The sequence below is a fragment of the Macrobrachium rosenbergii genome, chromosome 20, assembly GCF_040412425.1.
Source record: "Macrobrachium rosenbergii isolate ZJJX-2024 chromosome 20, ASM4041242v1, whole genome shotgun sequence".
Taxonomy (NCBI): domain Eukaryota; kingdom Metazoa; phylum Arthropoda; class Malacostraca; order Decapoda; family Palaemonidae; genus Macrobrachium; species Macrobrachium rosenbergii.
Window position 1 is genome coordinate 16,212,467 of NC_089760.1, and position 19,176 is coordinate 16,231,642.

A 19,176-nucleotide genomic window follows, 5' to 3' on the forward strand; every position below is an offset into this window, starting at 1 on the left:
AAGGATGACTGGATGCATAACATTAGAAAAACACATTTGTTTCATAAAATGATACGAGCTTCACACGGCACTGACATCACATCAACTAAACAGACTTCAATCTGTTTGTATAATAAATGATGTATTGATGTATTATCAATACATCAGCAGACCGCTCCATGAGCACAAACATTTCTAAATTATCTGGAGATCTTATTTTTAGATGCGCAAGCCCACACCTAAAAGACTGAACATTATTGAACAAGTTTAAAACGTGGAAAACTATTAACCAAAACGGCCATATGTCCAATTATTAAAAAAAAAAAGACTCAAAAATTTAATAACGAAGTCTAAAAGATAAACCGCACTATAACTATTCATAAAAAAAATGCAAATATAAGACGTCGGTGTGTCCTGCTTATCTTCTTGAAAGCCAAAACGTAAGAACAGGCTGTAATTACAATACAAGCATGCATGCAATAACACGAACCGAGAAACGAGAACAAAGTCGAAAATGTAATTCACGAAATTCCTTCTACCTTCTGGTTCGGCTCCAAACAATTATAATGTACCGGTTTATTTTTTGGTGCAACTGAACCTCTCTTCATTCTTATTTGGATGCATTACGTCTTGCTTCCAGTTTCCTTTACATTTATACAAGTGACCTCCAAATTGCAATCAACAAATTACTGAGTTTTCTGACTTTTTCCATTCATAAGTAAACTTTCGGGTTCCGTTCTAATGACGTAAAATGGTAACATCAGAGTATTTTGTATTAAAGTATATGTTAATCTTTCATGTATTTAATTCCTATCAAGCGTCCACTGAGACCCATCTAAGCTGAGACAACTCTTTCCAAGGGTATATGTAGATGTGGAAATTTTTCAATGTTGGAAAATACTGCACACTGAATGTTTTTGCATACTCGCTTCTCTTGCACACATATATCAGCAATTAATACACAACTTTCTCTTCCCCCAATACCATCCCTTAAAAAGGCCACAATACCGGTTCTGTGAGACATATACTTCAAGGAGGGTTGTAACTCTACTCGTGGTAAGAGGGCAGACTTATCAGTGGCATTAGTGATTTTACCCTTGACCCCTGAATCCACTAAGCAGTTGCTTTTGTTTTCCAATTATTTCTCTTACAGTGCCCTCTCCCAACTCAGCTGACAAGGGATGCCCTACCCTTTCTGAAATCACAAGTGTTTCAAAAGTTGGGTTCGTATTTCCTAAAAGATTAACACACATCTATAACTAGACTAGGAAATCTTCAATCTCAAGATCTAGGCTTTCTCAGTTGGGAATCCTGACCTAGTGGCACTTAACCCGGCGAGTTATCTATACTGCTTACTGAAGTATTTTTATCCCCCCAGTTATAAATGCCTCTCAATGCGACTCCTCGTTTGACCATTACTTCTCTTCTAATAAACAGTCGAATGAGCAGACACAACCATTCAGGGCCTGTGCCTCTGCACTAAGACTCTCCTGGTCAAACTTCTGAATATTACTTCTATTTGTAAACTCATATCAGACATTTTACACTGCTGCTTTATATCTCCAGTTTCAGTATTCATCATCTGGACCTTGCCTAATTTCTTGTTGTGTTCCTCATGGCTCAGTTCTCTTACCTGTTCTTTTCCTCCACTTTATCAATGAACTTCAGACTACCATATATTCTATTCAAACTTTTGTCCATAATTCAGACATATATATTTATTGTATTTTCTCCTATAAGTCTTATACAGTTTGTAGTTAATCTCGAATTGTTTTTCTTCATCTTCTAATGCTGACCTTGTAGGCTCTTATGAACTGGGATTCCGAAACTAAATTGAAGTTCGGTGCCTCATAAACGATTTCCATTTCTGTCTCTTATTACTTTTAACTCTTCAACTTTTTTAGGACAATAAAATTGAACTTCGCATTTCCGTCACCTTTCTGCATGGCTGCATTACTTTAAATCTCAGAAATAAAAATTGCAAACTGCTAAATCTGCATACAAATAAACAGCTCTGTTTAGCTGTCATGAGTTCTTGTTTCTTCCTTTGGGCTGAAAAAAAAAAAAAAAAAAAAAAATTAAAACGCTCTATGTCAGAGTATTCCTCCCTGTTTGGAATAATGGTTTCATACTTTTGATGCTCTACTTTTTGTCCCCATCTTCGATAACACATAATCAATGGTAAATGGTCTAATAAACGACAAATACAATATATTTTCTTTGATTCTTTTATTGTCTTTCAAAAATTCAGAATATAAAAAAAAGAACCATGATAATATAAAGTCAGTCACTGGAATCAAAAGATGTACTGAATCTACAGCAGAAAATAGGTAGGGTGTAAAACAAATACCTAAGAGAAAATCAGAATGTTGGAGAATTGCAACTGCGACCACGAAAAAAAATGAAAACCTGCATTCTTTTGATGTACCCAAGAATTTCTTCTAAATAAAGCGTGGTCAGTGGATTCATATATGCCAGTTTCAAGGACGGACAGTGCCCTACTAGACTCTCTAATGCGCCAAAACTTGGTCAATTCTATGTTGAGGTGTCTTAGCCTTTAATCACGGTTCCCTTTAGGCAAGTTGGGAATCACTCTCAGACTCTCAGGAAGTCTCATAAAATCCGTCAGGGCATCTATTTTGATGTTCACTCTTTAGGAATCAGTAGTCCAAGTCACTTTCTTTCCCTCTACTAACAGGAGGCTTAATTGCCTGTCTGCTTCTACGTTCTCTAACTCGCTTACGATTTCATCCTTCAAGAGGAAGGTCTTTAAGTTGCATCGGGGTTACGCCCTCTCCTTTTTCCTCTTCCTTCATTTTACTTCCTCCAGGCCAGGAAATGGCAATGGGTTTGTCCAATCCGAAGGCCTCCACATTATATATATATATATATATATATATATATATATATATATATATATATATATATATATATATATATATATATATATATATATATATATAGTTTAAAAAATCACAGTAGATGCATGTGACTTTAGTATATGAATGAATATACCACAGGAAAATGACAAGCAGAAGTTCGGTACCAAGCGCTTTCACGTGTTTATTCACGCATCTTTGGAGCACCAATGTGTGCCCTGAAGACGCGTGAATAAATACGTGAAAGCCCTTGGTACTGAACTTCTGCCTGTCATTTTCCTATGGTATTCATGTTTGTATATATGTATATATATAATATAATATATATATATATATATATATATATATATATATATATATATATATATATATATATATATATATATATATGTATATATATATATATATAGTATATGTATATATGTGTGTGTGTTTGTGTGTGTATAGTATAAATACGGCCGTGACTTTCAAATCTGTCCATTTCCCGAATTGTCATTCATAAACAAAATTCACTTCCATTAAGATGGCCTTTTACATTACATTTTTATATCTTTTGTTTTTCTCACGTTCAGCGGAGGTTTCCTTCGACGCTTTTATCACAGAGCAGTGATTTCAGTTTTCCTTTTCTGCGTCACGTACATCACTGGCAGCAAATCTGCCTCCCCTTTTTTTTACAAGACAGGATTAAACTTTCATTTTTCAAGTCTTTCTCTACGCTGGTAAATATATTCCCTAAGTGTATTCCCTGCATTAAATTTTAATGGCTTGTTGCTAATGGCTCGCGGGCTGCTCGTGAATGCATATTCATTTACGTGGGCGTATATGAGACAAAGATTTAATGAACGCCATATTTTACTGGAAAATAAAAAGAATTCACTTCCCTTTTTTACTTAACCATACGACTCCCCTGCTCCGTTAACACGGGCATCTAGCTAATGTAAAGCCACAGGCAATCTAGCCTTCACGCACATTCTCCGTGTATTTTTAACAAATGTTTCGACCATAACTTCCCTTATGTAGGGAAATGCATGGTCTAAGTACTCACCTGCAGGCACCACGTGTAAGTTACATATCACACAGACAAATATATATATATACATATATATATATATATATATATATATATATATATATATATATATATATATTATATATATAAATATACATATACACACATGCATTATATACTTATATGATGTATGTACGTGTATAAACATATATATATATGTATACATATATACATAAATGTGTGTATATGTATGTGTATGTATATATATATATATATATATATATATATATATATATATATATATATATATATATATATATATATATATATATATATATGTGTGTGTATAATTTTACGCTACATATACTACGTAAACAATTCATTTAATTTACATGCTTTAACGTTTTTTGTTGTATTCACACTAAACCGCGAGAAGTAGTAAAACTCACAGCGTTGGCAGAAAGATGGATAAAGTGTTTTTAAGGGGTTGTAATGTGCAAAAAATGGAGGTCGTTAGACGGGGAAAAACTGTACATATGTGTGTGTGTATATATATATATATATATATATATATATATATATATATATATATATATATATATATATATATATATATATTATGCATACACATATATACACACACATACATGCATACATACTCAGTTTTTCTCCAACCTATCGAACTCCATTCTTTCCACATTACCAAACCCTTTAAAAACACTTTATCCACCTTCCCACCTACGCTGTTACTTCTTGATATAACATTATACATGCATATATATATATATATATATATATATATATATATATATATACATAATTATATTTGTATATATATAAATTATATATATATATATATATATATATATATATAAGCGTCGTTCGGTAACTAGTGTAACAAAGAAAAAAATCCACAGAAATATCATTTTTACGTTGCAACCATACATTTCAGGTAATAAAGCTTCTGTGCTTCGTCAGTGACCAAGAAAAAAGAAATTAACGAAATTTTAGTTTACTAAACATATGACTGCAACGTGAAAATAGTGTTTTTATGGGCCGTTATATCTTCATACATACATACATACGCACACACATCATGTATATATTATATATATAAGTATCGTCCCAAATGTGACTTTATATCGAATTCAGTATATCATAAAAATAAGGAACCTACTGAACCAATGTACGGTAAATTCCATGTGAAATCATGTTTACGGCTCAGGATTTGTGATTATGAAAAGGCCACGTCTGTATGAAAGACAAAACCTCATATTATTACTCATGTTATTACCTATGTTATTACTCATGTTATTACTCGTGTTTCAAAGCCACCCGGTGCCCTAATCGCCTGACAATACATAGTCAATTGAAGCTCTGAACTCCAAAAAAACAAGATCTCTTCGAAGAGCGTAATACTAAGTTAACCTTAATTTCTAATCTTCAGATTGTACGATGAATAATAGAAGAAGAATCTGAATCTAATAATTTTCGGATCACAGACGGCAATGCGTGCTTCCGTAGGTCCATGGACATTACAGATTGGAATTATTATTTATTATCAAAGTAGTTTAACCAGACCAATGAGCTGACCTTTAGCTCTCATAGGGCTGGCCCGAAGGATTAGATTAAAATACCAGGTCTAGGCCTGAGGCCAAGCACTAGGACCCAATAGGTCATTCGGTACGACGATGAACGAATTAAAATTAAATTAAAAACTGCACATAGGCACATGCTCTCATACTGGAACACATACATACAATAAATACATTTACTCATGCTTCCTTACATACACACTAAAAAGGTATATTAAAATTCAGAATATAAGTAATAATTTAAAAAAAAAATTTTTAAATTCGAAAAATGCTATAAGGGTGTTTGTGATTTTATTATTTACTTATTCTTACATTTTATTAATTAAATCACAGTTCCTTATGAATATCAAAATCGGAACGACTGGAAATGTAAAAGATTCTGACAAAATTTCCTCCATTGATTTATTTCCAAAAGTTGACAGTCGCTGTTGTCATACTTTGGACACCGACATAACAAATGTCTGACCGTTATTATAAGCAGGTTGGTTGATTTGTTTAAGGAATTTAGGCTGTCGAGCGAACCACTAGGGCACTTTCAGCCATTCAGCTCTTTAGACAGTGAAAAGAGGGTTTGAGTAGTTAGACATGATAGAGAAATCCAGAAAGTAAAGGAAGTAAAGTGAAAGGATCTAAAGGTGGAAATGAGAGAAAACCCCACAACTGCACTTAGAAGTAACAGTTAGAAGTGCTGGAGAGCAAGACTGAAGAAAGGAGAGGGAATGGAGGTAAAGTAAAAGACTAAAAAAGTTCGTGCAGCTAGGGAACGAAGGGACTTTGCTAACACCCTTTAGTAATGCTTACAGTGCACAAGTGAGATGCACTAAGAGCACTATCCCCCAACGGGTACACATTGAAGCTGATCATAAAGTGGAGAGAGAAACTGCTTTTTCATTTAATGACGACAGTTGAGGAGGCCTGCACTTCACTTCAGCAAGGCTGCGAGCCCTTTTCATATCATTTTGGGGTTGCTTAGTATCGACTTTAGAAATGAAAAGAAGTGAATGAGATCCAAATAATACTAATAATATATTCACTGTAAATTAATCATAAGCATAATCCGAGCACTAACTAAAGTAAAGATAAAAATGTAATATGCATGTACTGCACACATATGTTTCAACATCTATAACATTTAAAGCTGACGGACAGATAATCCGTAATTTATTTTTCATCTTTACTTGAATTTCGCAAAAGAAAATGAACAGAAATATCTCGGTTGATGGCAAGTCCAAATAACGTCCTTCTCTACTAACTCCCAAAACGTTTTGTTATGACATTAAAGTCGAACAAGGGATGATTAGAATTGTCATATCCTAAATCCATTAACATGTGTTAACAAGCTAGACCCCATTTTGCTGTGAATTTATCCAATCGACAAGACTCATATTGCACTTGAAGAAATCTGGGATACTGAATTAATGTAAACAAATGAAAAATGCAATTACAGACAATGCAAAACCCAATGGACTGCTCTAAAACTATGGTGGTAAGTGTTTAAAACACTATATTGCAAATCTAAAGATAAAGAACGAAATGTACATAGCACATTTGTCGTAACGATACATACTTTCTAAATTAAAACATCTTTAGGGTTCACTGGTTTCTCTCTGTTGCCTCCCTGTCGTGTACCACAACATGAAATACTATTCCCTGGCTAGATTCGTCTGGCATACAGTTTACTTTCATAGTAGTTCTTGACCATTCTAACGCTGCTCACATTAAAGGCTACCGTACCGGTATCACTTCCCCGAATACTATCCGACACCTAACATGTGAATAAAACGTTCAGAGAGTTCCCACTCGTCCTACATCGTATTATAAGCTTAATCCCGATGCCTGCCTTTTGAGCATCTCACAAATATGAACCCAAAATCTGCAGTGCCATCAGGACGTTTCATATTAAACGTTTACGGAAAGAGACATCGTACTGAGGGTTAACTCTTGTAATCCCTTTGTTTTACTTACAGTTGTCTTGCTCAACTAAATGAAGTAAGAAAGGCCAACCAAGACATTAAAACTTTGTTCATTTTAGCATCTCTCTAATGTTATTATAACATCATATAAACAAATGCGATGAAGAATAAAAGACAGCATTCTTCAACTAAAATTTTCGACTGACATCCAACAAATGCTATTCCTAAATGTTCAATAATGGCATCCTAAACATACTAAAAAAAATTTATAAAAGGTAAACGAAGTTCCTTTAACGACAATTAAGTCAATCCAGACAAAAAATAAAAACAAATGAAAATTGCAAACCATACAAATCTAATCATTAAAGAGCATACATTAATATACATGGTATACACGTTCACATTAGCATTTAGAAGTGTGACTGAGCTTTGGAATGGTACCACAAAGACTTATACCAATTCTAGTAAAAAACTTACCGCTGATGATATCATTTCACTCCAACAACAACTCAGCCATCCATATCACTCACCTGAAAGAAAAAGGAAAATCAACTGTGGCAGTTCATTATAAACATTATGATATCAGTTCCTAATGCATAAAACACTAACATAAACGGTACAAGTATTAAAGTTGAATACATTTTAATTTGCTGATTAGACTGTAACTTCGTCAGTCATTATTTTTTCCACCTGGAACCATAAAATGTCCTTCGTAAAACATCTTCCTACACTCCACGTTAAGTCGCAGATGAGAGAGAGAGAGAGAGAGAGAGAGAGAGAGAGAGAGAGAGAGAGAGAGAGAGAGAGAGAGAGAGAATCAATTGTCTTTGCAAAAAGAAAATGGAAGAAAGTTTCGCAGTTTTTCTCGGATAATTATCTCCTTTAATTAATCTTCTGACAAAAGCAGTCATTCATAGTTGCACGCCTAATTACAGTTTCAATTACGAGGACTACATTGTTAGCTTAATTGCTTCTTCACGATTCTCCATAAGGCTGCTGTTTCTCGTTATGAGATGATGATCCCCGCAGCGTTATCATGCAACGACCAACTAATACTGATGAAAAGTACCTGAGGATGCTATTTAGAAAAATCAGCAATCAGCAATAGTATATATTCGGGGATATCTTCAATTTTAAACAGCGTTTTTGTTTTTTTTACACTTCTCGTAAACAATTTTTTTTAATGTATAGGGATATTCATCCCTAACTTCTCTAGGCCCTTTGTGTTGTTTTATAAGTATAAAGGTATCAATTTCAGTAAATTTCTGTTCAACAAGTTCAACGTCTTTCCCGTTCCATGGACACAAGAACGATAAATTCTCGACTGTAGTTTTGGATTCATGATAATTTTTACAGTTCGCGAGCCTACTCATATTTCCAGACATTCTAATCGCTTCAGGAGAGGTCTTGGAAGCTGTGAGGAACTCGCCATTAAAACTCCATCTGACATGGGTGAGGAAATCCGTTCGCATGACCAGAAACAATTTACATGCAAATAGTGGCTCCTCCGCTCATAGCACCCGCCTCAACGAGCCTTATTACAGACGGGTGTTCGTGTTTAAAGACATTTAGCCATTTAAGCAGAACAAGGAATAACTGGAGTTGAATTAATCTGAAGCTATGGAAAATCACATCTGCTGCCACAATCTGCATAAATATTGCCAAGAAAAAAATATGCTCTTTAGTTTCTCTATTTCACAAACTTAAAAGAAAGACAACAGAAGCAGACATTTGAAACACGAACATATAAGCATTCATTATTAAACTAAAACTTAAAAATACTTCAACCATTAACCTAATCAGAAGGGTAATAAAATTAGGAACTTTCATAATGTAATTAGTCTTTTCTGAAAAGTGGAATTCAAAATGGAAACTTTCAATTACAAATTGGTTCATAAGGTTTATAAGAGAGAGAGAGAGAGAGAGAGAGAGAGAGAGAGAGAGAGAGAGAGAGAGAGAGAGAGAGAGAGAGAGAGAGAGAAATACAGTAATAATATTACTGATGGACATCGAGTGTTAATGTAAAAATTAACTTTCCAATGAAATCAACAAAACGATAATTATATATATATATATATATATATATATATATATATATATATATATATATATATATATATATATATATATATATATATATATATGTGTGTGTGTGTGTGTGTGTGCGGTAATGTTCCTTACCACACATTCTCAAAATGACTTGAACTTTAAGGACGCTGTAAATCTCAACTTAATAATCTGTATATTTCTCACAAATACCGGTACAATGAGTCTCGGAAATATTTATTCAGCCATACGAGTAAAGTACCAGAGATGTTATAAAAATTAAATAAAAAGGCATCATAACAACAAGTATGCTCAGTGCAAGAAACGCCAACTTGAATTTAGAATCGTGTTTTTTTTTTTTTTATGGTGCAAGGTTTAATTTGCGATGCGACCACTTTTTGACCTGAGGGTGGGGTGGGGTGGGGTGGGGTATCACAGACGAGCACAACTTTAGTAATAACAAGGGAATATTGAATAACGAAGGGAGAGGAGCTAGAACCTAGCACACTCGCTGCTATGACTAACACTGCTGTTATCATCATTATTACCCAGAAATGAACACAAATACATTTAACTGATTAAACAGAACTGCGTATTTACTATGCAAGCTTCCATATTCTATATTTTCTGTGAAAATATACAACACATAACCGATACAAGAGCGTAGAATAAAAAAAAAATCAAATTAGATATTGCAATCGAAAAATAACAGCCCGTTAAGATTTCCTTCTCGTTTACTGGCAATATCAGTTCCATTTTGATTTCAAGCGCAGACTGCTGCTTCTCGGGATAAACGTGAGATGAAACTCGAAAAGCTCTTCCGACGAATTTCAAGTCTGCTCATTAACAACCCATTACTCTTTCTGGCTTAATCTTTTGGATTCGGATCAAGGAGAATCAACGATGACAGCATTTCAGTTCAGTTCCCGCATCTGGATTCGGAGGCATCTTTTACATTAGGAAGATTCTGGTAAAGAATGACTAACCACTGAGAAATATTTACCCAAACAAAGATAAAGATATCAACTCATTTACTGTCTCGAGGGAGTAACTATATATCGACTTTATTCCGCGCTTAAAGTCGAAAATAAAGACCAAGAAATCCCATATTCATAATGAAAAACAAAAATACAGGAATTTTAAAGTAAAGTCCTTTCCGTTAATTAAGCTACATTACACTCAGCGAAAATCAGATAACCGAAAAGGACAGTAATATACTTATCTACTATGTGATACTAACTACAATACTGATCAGGCAAAATTTGCCCAAGCAAATTTCTTAAAAAAAAAATAAATAAATAAATAAAAAATAAAAAAAAACGTCCAATTACCTCTGCGTGAATGCTACGAGATTTATCTTGTTAAGAGGGTTTGTGATGTACTTCTGAGAATTAAGTTCTTTTACTTGCATTAAAAAAAAATTAAGTTTTTCCATGCGTATTCTGGAAGGGCGAATCCAACCCAGTATGTTGCAGTCGATGCAGGACGTATTACCCAGCAGCATTTGGTTCACAATACGAAGTACGGTAAGAGGAAGCAATCTATTCTAGATGGCGTCAGCAGAAATCAGCAAATGGCCGGCCTGTAGGAGTCATAATGGGAAGCATCTGAACAGAAAACAAATGTGGAAAAGAGGACATATCTCCCCCACACGTCTGCTGCTTCAAGACGATAGGCTCAAACACTGTCTGATTTGCGGTCTCTCCCTCTCTTTCTCTCATCTTCTTCTTCTTCTTCTTCTTCGTGCCTGATAACCGAACCTTTATATACTCGTGCTTTAATATTCATTGAAAGCATACTCGTACTTTAATATTCATTGAAAGCATCTTAATTCACCCAAGTTCCGCCCTTAATGGTTTTCCAACTTTATTCGCTATTACGGCAACTCTTCGCCTCATTATCTATTTCAATATCAACTTAATTACTCCTCTGCGTCTGTAATTCATATTACTTTTACTGTTACTGTTACAGGGTTCCGGGTTAACAAAGATGGCAGCAGTGAAAATTGAAGATTAATAATAATGATAACCATTAAATTAACTAGGTGCTTAACTCCTATTACGAAGTCTGAGGCGTCTGATCACACAATAAGAGGTATGCAGAAAATTTAGTCATGATTCTGGAACGAGGCTCCAGGAAACATAGCCAAGCACCTATAACGAAAATTTCGTGAAAACTTCGTAACCTTGCTGGAGTGAAATTTTTGTAAAATGAATCTCTTGGATAACCTAACCATTTTACAAGACCGTCTAGAAAGGCTATACCCCGTTACATTACTCATTATGACAATACTCAGACATTAGGTCCAAAGCAAACAAGACCACATAATATGCCTAGAACGAAATTTCTCAATATCTGGACATGTTCCTGAAACAAAGCCTCTGGAAAACCTAATCTTATTACGAGAACAAAGCTTCTGGAAAACCTAATCATGTTACTTCAACAAAACTTCTGGCAAACCTAATCATATTTATGAAAAGATGCTAATGGAAAACCTAGTCTTGTTACTGGAACAATGCTTCTGGAAAACCTAGACTTTTTACTGGAACAATGTTTCTGGAAAAACTAGTCTTTTTACTGGAACAATGCTTCTGGAAAACCTAGTCTTTCTACTGGAACAATACTTCTGGCAAACCTAATCGTGTTACTGAAAAAAAGCTCCAGGAAAACCTAGTCTTGTTAATGGAACAAAGCTCCTGGCAAACCTAATCATGTTCCTGAAACAAAGCTTCTGGAAAACCTGGTCTTCTTAAGGCTTCTGGAAAACCTAGTCTTCTTACTGGAACAAAGCTTCTGGAAAACCTAATCACGTTACTGAAACAAAGCTTCTGGAAAACCTTATCACATTACTGGAACAAAGCTTCTGGAAAACCTAATCATGTTCTTGAAACAAAGCTTCTGGAAATCCTATTCTTATTACTGGAACAAAGCCTTTGGAAAACGAAATCTTGTTACTGAAACAAAAATTCTGGAAAAACTAATTATGTTCCTGAAACAGTGCTTCTGGAAAACCTAAGTCTTATTGCTGGAACAAAACTTCTGGAAAACCTAGTCTTATTACTGAAGCAAAGCTTCTGGAGAAACTAATCATGTTCCTGAAACAGAGCTTCTAGAAAACCAGTCTTGTGGCTGGAACAATGCATCTGGAAAACCTAGTCTTGTTACTGGAACAAAGCTTCCGGAAAACCTTTTCTTGTTACTGGAACAAAGCTTCTGGAAAACCGAGTCTTGTTACCGGAACAAAACTTTTGGAAAACCTAATCATGTTCCTGAAACAAAGCTCCTGGAAAACCTAGGCTTGTTACTGGAACTAAGCTTCTGGAAAACCGAGTCTTGTTACTAAAACGCAACTTCTGGTAAACCTAAGCATGTTCCTGAAATAAAAGTTCTGGAAAACCTAGTCTTATTACTGAAACAAAGCTTCTGGAAATCAGAGGCTTGTTACTCGAACACAGTTTCGGTAAAATCTAGTCTTATTATTGGAACAAAGTTCTGGGAAAACTAATCATATTCCAGAAATTAAGCTTCTGGAAAACTTAGTCTTATTACTGGAACAAAGCATCTGGAAACCTAGTCTTGTTACTGGGACAAAGCTTCTGAAAAACCTAGTATTGTTACTGGAACAAAGCTTCTGGAAAACCTAGTCTTGTTACTAAAACAATGCTTCTGGAAAACCTAATCATGTTACTGGAACAAAGCTTCTGGAAAACATTATCAAGATTCTGAAACAAAGCTTCTGGAAAATCTGGTCTTCTTAATGGAAGAAATTTTCTAGAAAACCAACTCATGTTACTGGAACAAAACTTCTGGCAAACCTAATCATGTTACTGGAACAACGCTTCTGGAAAACCTACTCCTGTTACTGAAACAAAACTTCTGGAAAACCTAATCATGTTCCTGAAACAAAGCTTCTAGAAAATCTAGTCATATTACTGGAACGAAGCTTCTGGAAAACCTAGTCTTGTTAATGGCACAAAATCTCTGGAAAACCTAATCAAGTTCTTGAAACAAAGCTTCTACAAAACCTTATAATGTTACTGGAACAAAGCTTCTGGAAAACCTAATCATGTTGCTGGAACAAAGCTCCTGGAAAATCTAGTCTTGTTACTGGAACAAAACTTCTGGAAAAAACTAATCATGTTCCTGAAACAAAGATTCTGGAAAACTTAGTCTTATTACTGGATCAGAGCTTCAGGAAAACCTAGTCTTGTTACTTGAGTAAAGATTCTGGAAAATCTAATCATGTTCCTGAAACAAAACTTCTGGAAAACCTAGTCTTGTTACTGGAACAAAGCTTCTGAAAACTAGTCTTATTACTGAAATAATGCTTCTGGAAAAATAGTCATTTTCCTGAAACAAAGCTTCTGGAAAGTCTAGTCTTGCTACTGGAACAAAGCTTCTGGAAAAATTAGTATTGTTGCTGGAACAAAGCTTCTGGAAAACCTAGTCTTGTTGCAGGAACAAAGCTTCTGGAAAACCTTATCATGTTCCTGAAACACAGCTTCTGGAAAACCTAGTCTTATTACTGGAACAAAGCTTCTGGAAAACCTAGACTTGTTACTGGAAGAAAGCTTCTGGAAAACCTAGTCTTATTACTGGAACAAAGCTTCTGGAAAACCTAGTCTTGTTACTGGAACAATGCTTCTGGAAAACCTAATTATGTTAGTGGGATAAAGCTTCTGGAAAACCTTATCATGTTCCCGAAACAAAGATTCCGGAAAACCTAATCTTGTTACTGGAACAATGCTTCTAGAAAACCTAGTCTTGTTACTGGAACAATGCTTCTGGGAAACCTAGTTTTGTTACTGGAACAACCCTTCTGGAAACCTCATCATGTTCCTGAAACAAAGACTCCGGAAAACCTGGTCTTCTTACTGGAAAAAATTTTCTAGAAAACCTAATAATGTTACTGGAACAAAGCTGCTGGGAAATCTTATCATATTACTGGTACAAAGCTTCTAGCAAAATTAATCATGTTACTGTAACAAAGCTTCTGGAAAACCTAACCCTGTTACTGAAATAAAAGTTCTGGAAAACCTAACCATGATACTAAAATAAAGCTTCTGGAAAACATAGTCTATATTACTGGAACGAAGCTTCTGGAAAACCTAGTCTTGTTACTGGAACAAAGCGTCTGGAAGATTTAATCATGTTGCTGAAACAAAGCTTCTGGAAAACCTAGTCTTCTTACTAGAACAAAGCTTCTGGAAAACCTTATCATGTTACTGGAAGAAAGCTTGTGGGAAACGTAATCATGTTACTGGAACAAAGCTTCTGGAAAACCTAATTATGTTACTGAAACAAAGATTCTAGGAAACCTATAGTCTTCTTACTAGAACAAGCTTCTGGAAAACCTAGTCTTGTTACTAGAACACAGCTTCTGGAAAACCATTTTATGTTACTGGAACAAGCTTCTGGGAAACCTAATCATGTTCCTGGAACAACGCTGCTGGAAAACCTAATTATGTTACTGAAACAAAGCTTCAGGGAAACCTAGGCGTCTCATTGGAAGAAAGCTTCTGTTAAACCTGGTCTTCTTACTGGAACAAAGCTTCTGGAAAACCTAATTAAGTTACTGAAATACAACTTCTGGGAAAACTAGACTAATTACTGGAAGAAAGCTTCTGGGAAACCTAGTCTTCTTACTGGAACAAAGCTTCTGGAAAACCTAGTCTTGTTACTAGGACAGTTTCTGGAAAACCTCTAACAATTTTACTGGAACAAAGCTTCTGAAAAATCTAATCATGTTACTGGAACGAAGCTTCAGGAAAACTTGACCTTGGTATTGAAACAAAGCTTTTTCATGTCCTAAGCATGTTATGAGAAATAAAATCTATTGGAGATATCTTGTGACTTTACGGTAACTTCTTTTAATCCTAATCACGCTACAAGCACAAAGTTTTTTAGTTCTGAATAACCTGATCATATTGCTGAAATGTTTGCTTCAAGTAAACTAATTCCAGTACTGAAATAAACTTTTTGGAAAACATCAGTTTATTACAAATCGAAGATTCTGGAAACATAACGTTATATTCTACACAGGTCTATACACAGAATAGATGGGCGAGTTATAGGGTTCTCATCATGGAGTGTCAAAATTCTTTAAATGCAAGAGGCTAGAGCCTAAAGATAGCTAATGACACTAACCCGTTCAACGATAAAAAAAAAAAACTTTTGTGACATTCAGCAACCTGCCAGTGCCAGTGGAAGAACAACTAAAAGGCAAGGAATCAAGAAAAAATTTCATGAATAAAACCTCACTTTCAACAAGCGCAGCACACTCATTCACTGCAGGTGGTAATACAGTTGAAGTATAAATACTGTTTTTCCAACAAACATAATTCACGCTAGATAAAAATTCAAAAATTCATTTTCGTTATTACCGCATTAATCAACGTTCAACCATCGGGGGAGCTACTAACAGAAACATCTGGTTGTGACAAACCACGACCATCAATCTAATAACCCCATTATCAGGGGAATACCACAATGTTCGACGAAAACCGTTTTTTCTTATTCCTTTAATATGTTCTAATATTCAACATTTTATGACCACTGAATGCTACTTTAAGTTTTATGAAATGCAACTGTCATTACATGATTCACGAGCAGTTCTAAATGGTTATTTTAATTTGCCAGAGTAAAAAAGGAATTAACAGATTTTTAATAATAATAATAAAGGCCTTTATTCATTCACCATTCCTGGAGAAGACATCTTAAATCATGGAAATAAAGCACGATTATCGTATCTAACACGGTAACTTCATTCTTACTCAAGTTTTTACAATGTTGAACTGCTTCAGTCTTTCACAATTTCTAAACGGCACTGAAATTCAACAAACTACAGCATCACATAATAAAGCACAAATACTATTTCTGTTTCTGCGAGAAGCATTGCATAAAATAAACTGGTTATTACATCAACCAATCAACTAGCAGATCCAAATTTCAATGACCTTAATGATGCAGCTCTGCATTCATGGGTATTTAGTCTAACCAATTGCACACTCACCAATATATGTCAAAACAGGTGAAGTGCAGCAAAAGCAAATTCCATCTAACCTACTGAAACTGGAGCCAAGGGATAAACCTTCATCTCGTCAGTAATGAGGCTTCTGGTCATAATCATTCATCAAGAATGCATAAATTGAACTCTTGGACGCGCAATCAATGCAATATCGGAAAGTGTAATTAACGGAGGCTGCTACAGCACGCCGAACACTTAATCACTACTAATTTGAATTTTGTTATGGAAACCTGCAACTGGCACTGACGTAGCATATTTTTATCCTAATCGTGCATAATTACCCGTGTTCCTCCAAGTGAAATTTTCTTACTGAAGATGCTGGTGTCATCTCAGCTCTAACAGCATATTACGTTGTTCAGTCTCTTTCGATTATCAGTTATGCATATATCTGACATTCTGAATAAGTAGCAGTTTAGTATTTCTTATTGGAAAATTAACCAAATCAAGGATCTAATTCAAAATAATCACTTCGTTTAACATTAGTATCAGTATGCAAACTTGAGAATTTTAAACTGTATAAAAAGACTACCCAATCTTATAACAGGACAAGCTCATCTCTCTCTCTCTCTCTCTCTCTCTCTCTCTCTCTCTCTCTCTATATATATATATATATATATATATATATATATATATATATATATATATATATATATATATATATATATATATATATATTTATATGTATATATATATATATATATATATATATATATATATATATATATATATATATATATATATATATATATATATATATGACCGCAATAGAAATCCGAACATCTTGACAGACCCAGACAAAATTTGGCACGCGGCCCGTATGTGACCCCAGGAAGGTTATAGCTAAAAATCAAACCCTTACCCCCATGACAGACTTCAAACACAGACAAACTGAATGAAATTTTCGTTTTTACCGATTCCATCAGGTTTTCCCTCAGGTGCTTTATGGGTTAATGGTAAATTTTCACATAAGCGCCCTAGGTTTTCTTCCAGGCATTGTCAGACGTTTGATTATCCTGCAACAATAAATCCCCTGTAACATCAGTTTTCGATCAGAATTTACGTGAATTTTTATCATAATTTATGATAATTATTAATATAATTTTTAATAATGGCTTTGTTACAAACCATATTTAATAGCTATAAAGCAACGAACCCAAATCAGCAGGTTCAAAGACTTTCTCCCTAAGCACATACACATACCATTCGTCTTCTTCATTCGTGCATGCACAGTAGCTGCTGGCTATACCCGACGTGCAAGATGTACTGTACAATGACAGTATTTCCTTTTTTTTATCCGTTCAATGCCAATATCCTTATTAATTCGATCATTTCTTCTTCGTTTTTATCTTCGGAATTCGTTATAGTGACTACTTCGTAGTGTCACGATGGCGCATTTTGTTATGGCGTTTTGGCAACAACATTTCACTACATACCTAAGGACGGGTATTCATGATAAGATTTGCCTGTCAGTTAAACCACGATTGTTCGAGGGATGAGCGTCCACATGAAAAAAATAGAACTGTCAGTCGGACCATCAACACAAACATGACCAGAAAAAACACAAACATTTAAATAATCACAAACTATAAAAATAAGTCCACCATTCGATTTTAACTACAAGGTCTGAAGATCACACTTCCATTTCTTCCTTGAGTTTCTGAAGTTTAGTATGGTGGTGAGTTAGCATTACATTTACCTACACTGAAGCCACTATAAATCCGTGCATTTTGCTAAAGACAGATCCTTGCACCATTCTCCTACGCTTTGCCGTGCAGCGCATTTCGCGCAATTGTTAAAAGGTCCGTCCCCTTCCCTCTTCCCTCCCCTACCTGCATCCTGTCATAAAGTTTTCCCGGGCAGTGCCGGGTTGGTCAACTAGTATATATATATATATATATATATATATATATATATATATATATATATATATATATATATATATATATATATATATATATATATATATATATTTTACATGTACATACATACATATATATGTGTGTCGTTTCGTGTTAAAATGTGAGGTTCCAGACGAAAAAAGTTACTGTGCCTGAAAGGTTCACTACATACCTACAAGCAGAGCTGCATATAGGGCATATATACCTAACAAATATACATTTAATACATAATAACCTCTAATTTACGATCTCCGAAAGAAAGAAAGAAAGAATGTGTTAGCTCGACAAACTTTCATTTCCTTACATCCTTGCAAGCGGTTAACGTTATGAATAATGAAAATTCAATACTACTTTTCCTCACATATTCTTTTCTGTTTGAACGATACGAATGACTTCAGAATTGGTTCTTTTAACCTCACTACATTACACAATTTTAAACCTTCGAAAGAGCATTTAAAGCTGTACGAAAATTATGTAATACACTGTTCTTCCTATTTCAGAAAACAAATCGTGTGTATATTTCATCCGAGTTAAATATCCCACTCTTAGGGAGTTAGTGAGATCCCAGACATGGTATAGCTAAGTTATTTCCTCAAGAAATTTGAGTCTTTTCATCCCATAAAATACAATAACCTTCACAATTTTTTGTTTCATTACTGAGTTTAGGATTTAATAATCTGTGTATATAATAAACAATAACATACTAATACGCTAATGAAGTTTTATTAAGAATACTTCAATGTCTACTGTGTAACGACAAAACTTTTGTAAAAAAAAAAAACCATCAGCAAAGGACACCGAATTACTTAACTATGGGAATCCATTAGCTA

General features: G+C 34.6%; 1 protein-coding gene across 3 annotated transcripts in view; it reads right to left on the reverse strand.

Moving 5' to 3' along the window:
- The window catches only part of LOC136849080 (uncharacterized), a 1,041,516-nt gene that overhangs the window by 560,811 nt on the left and 461,529 nt on the right, over window positions 1–19,176 (reverse strand). The window lies entirely within an intron of this gene.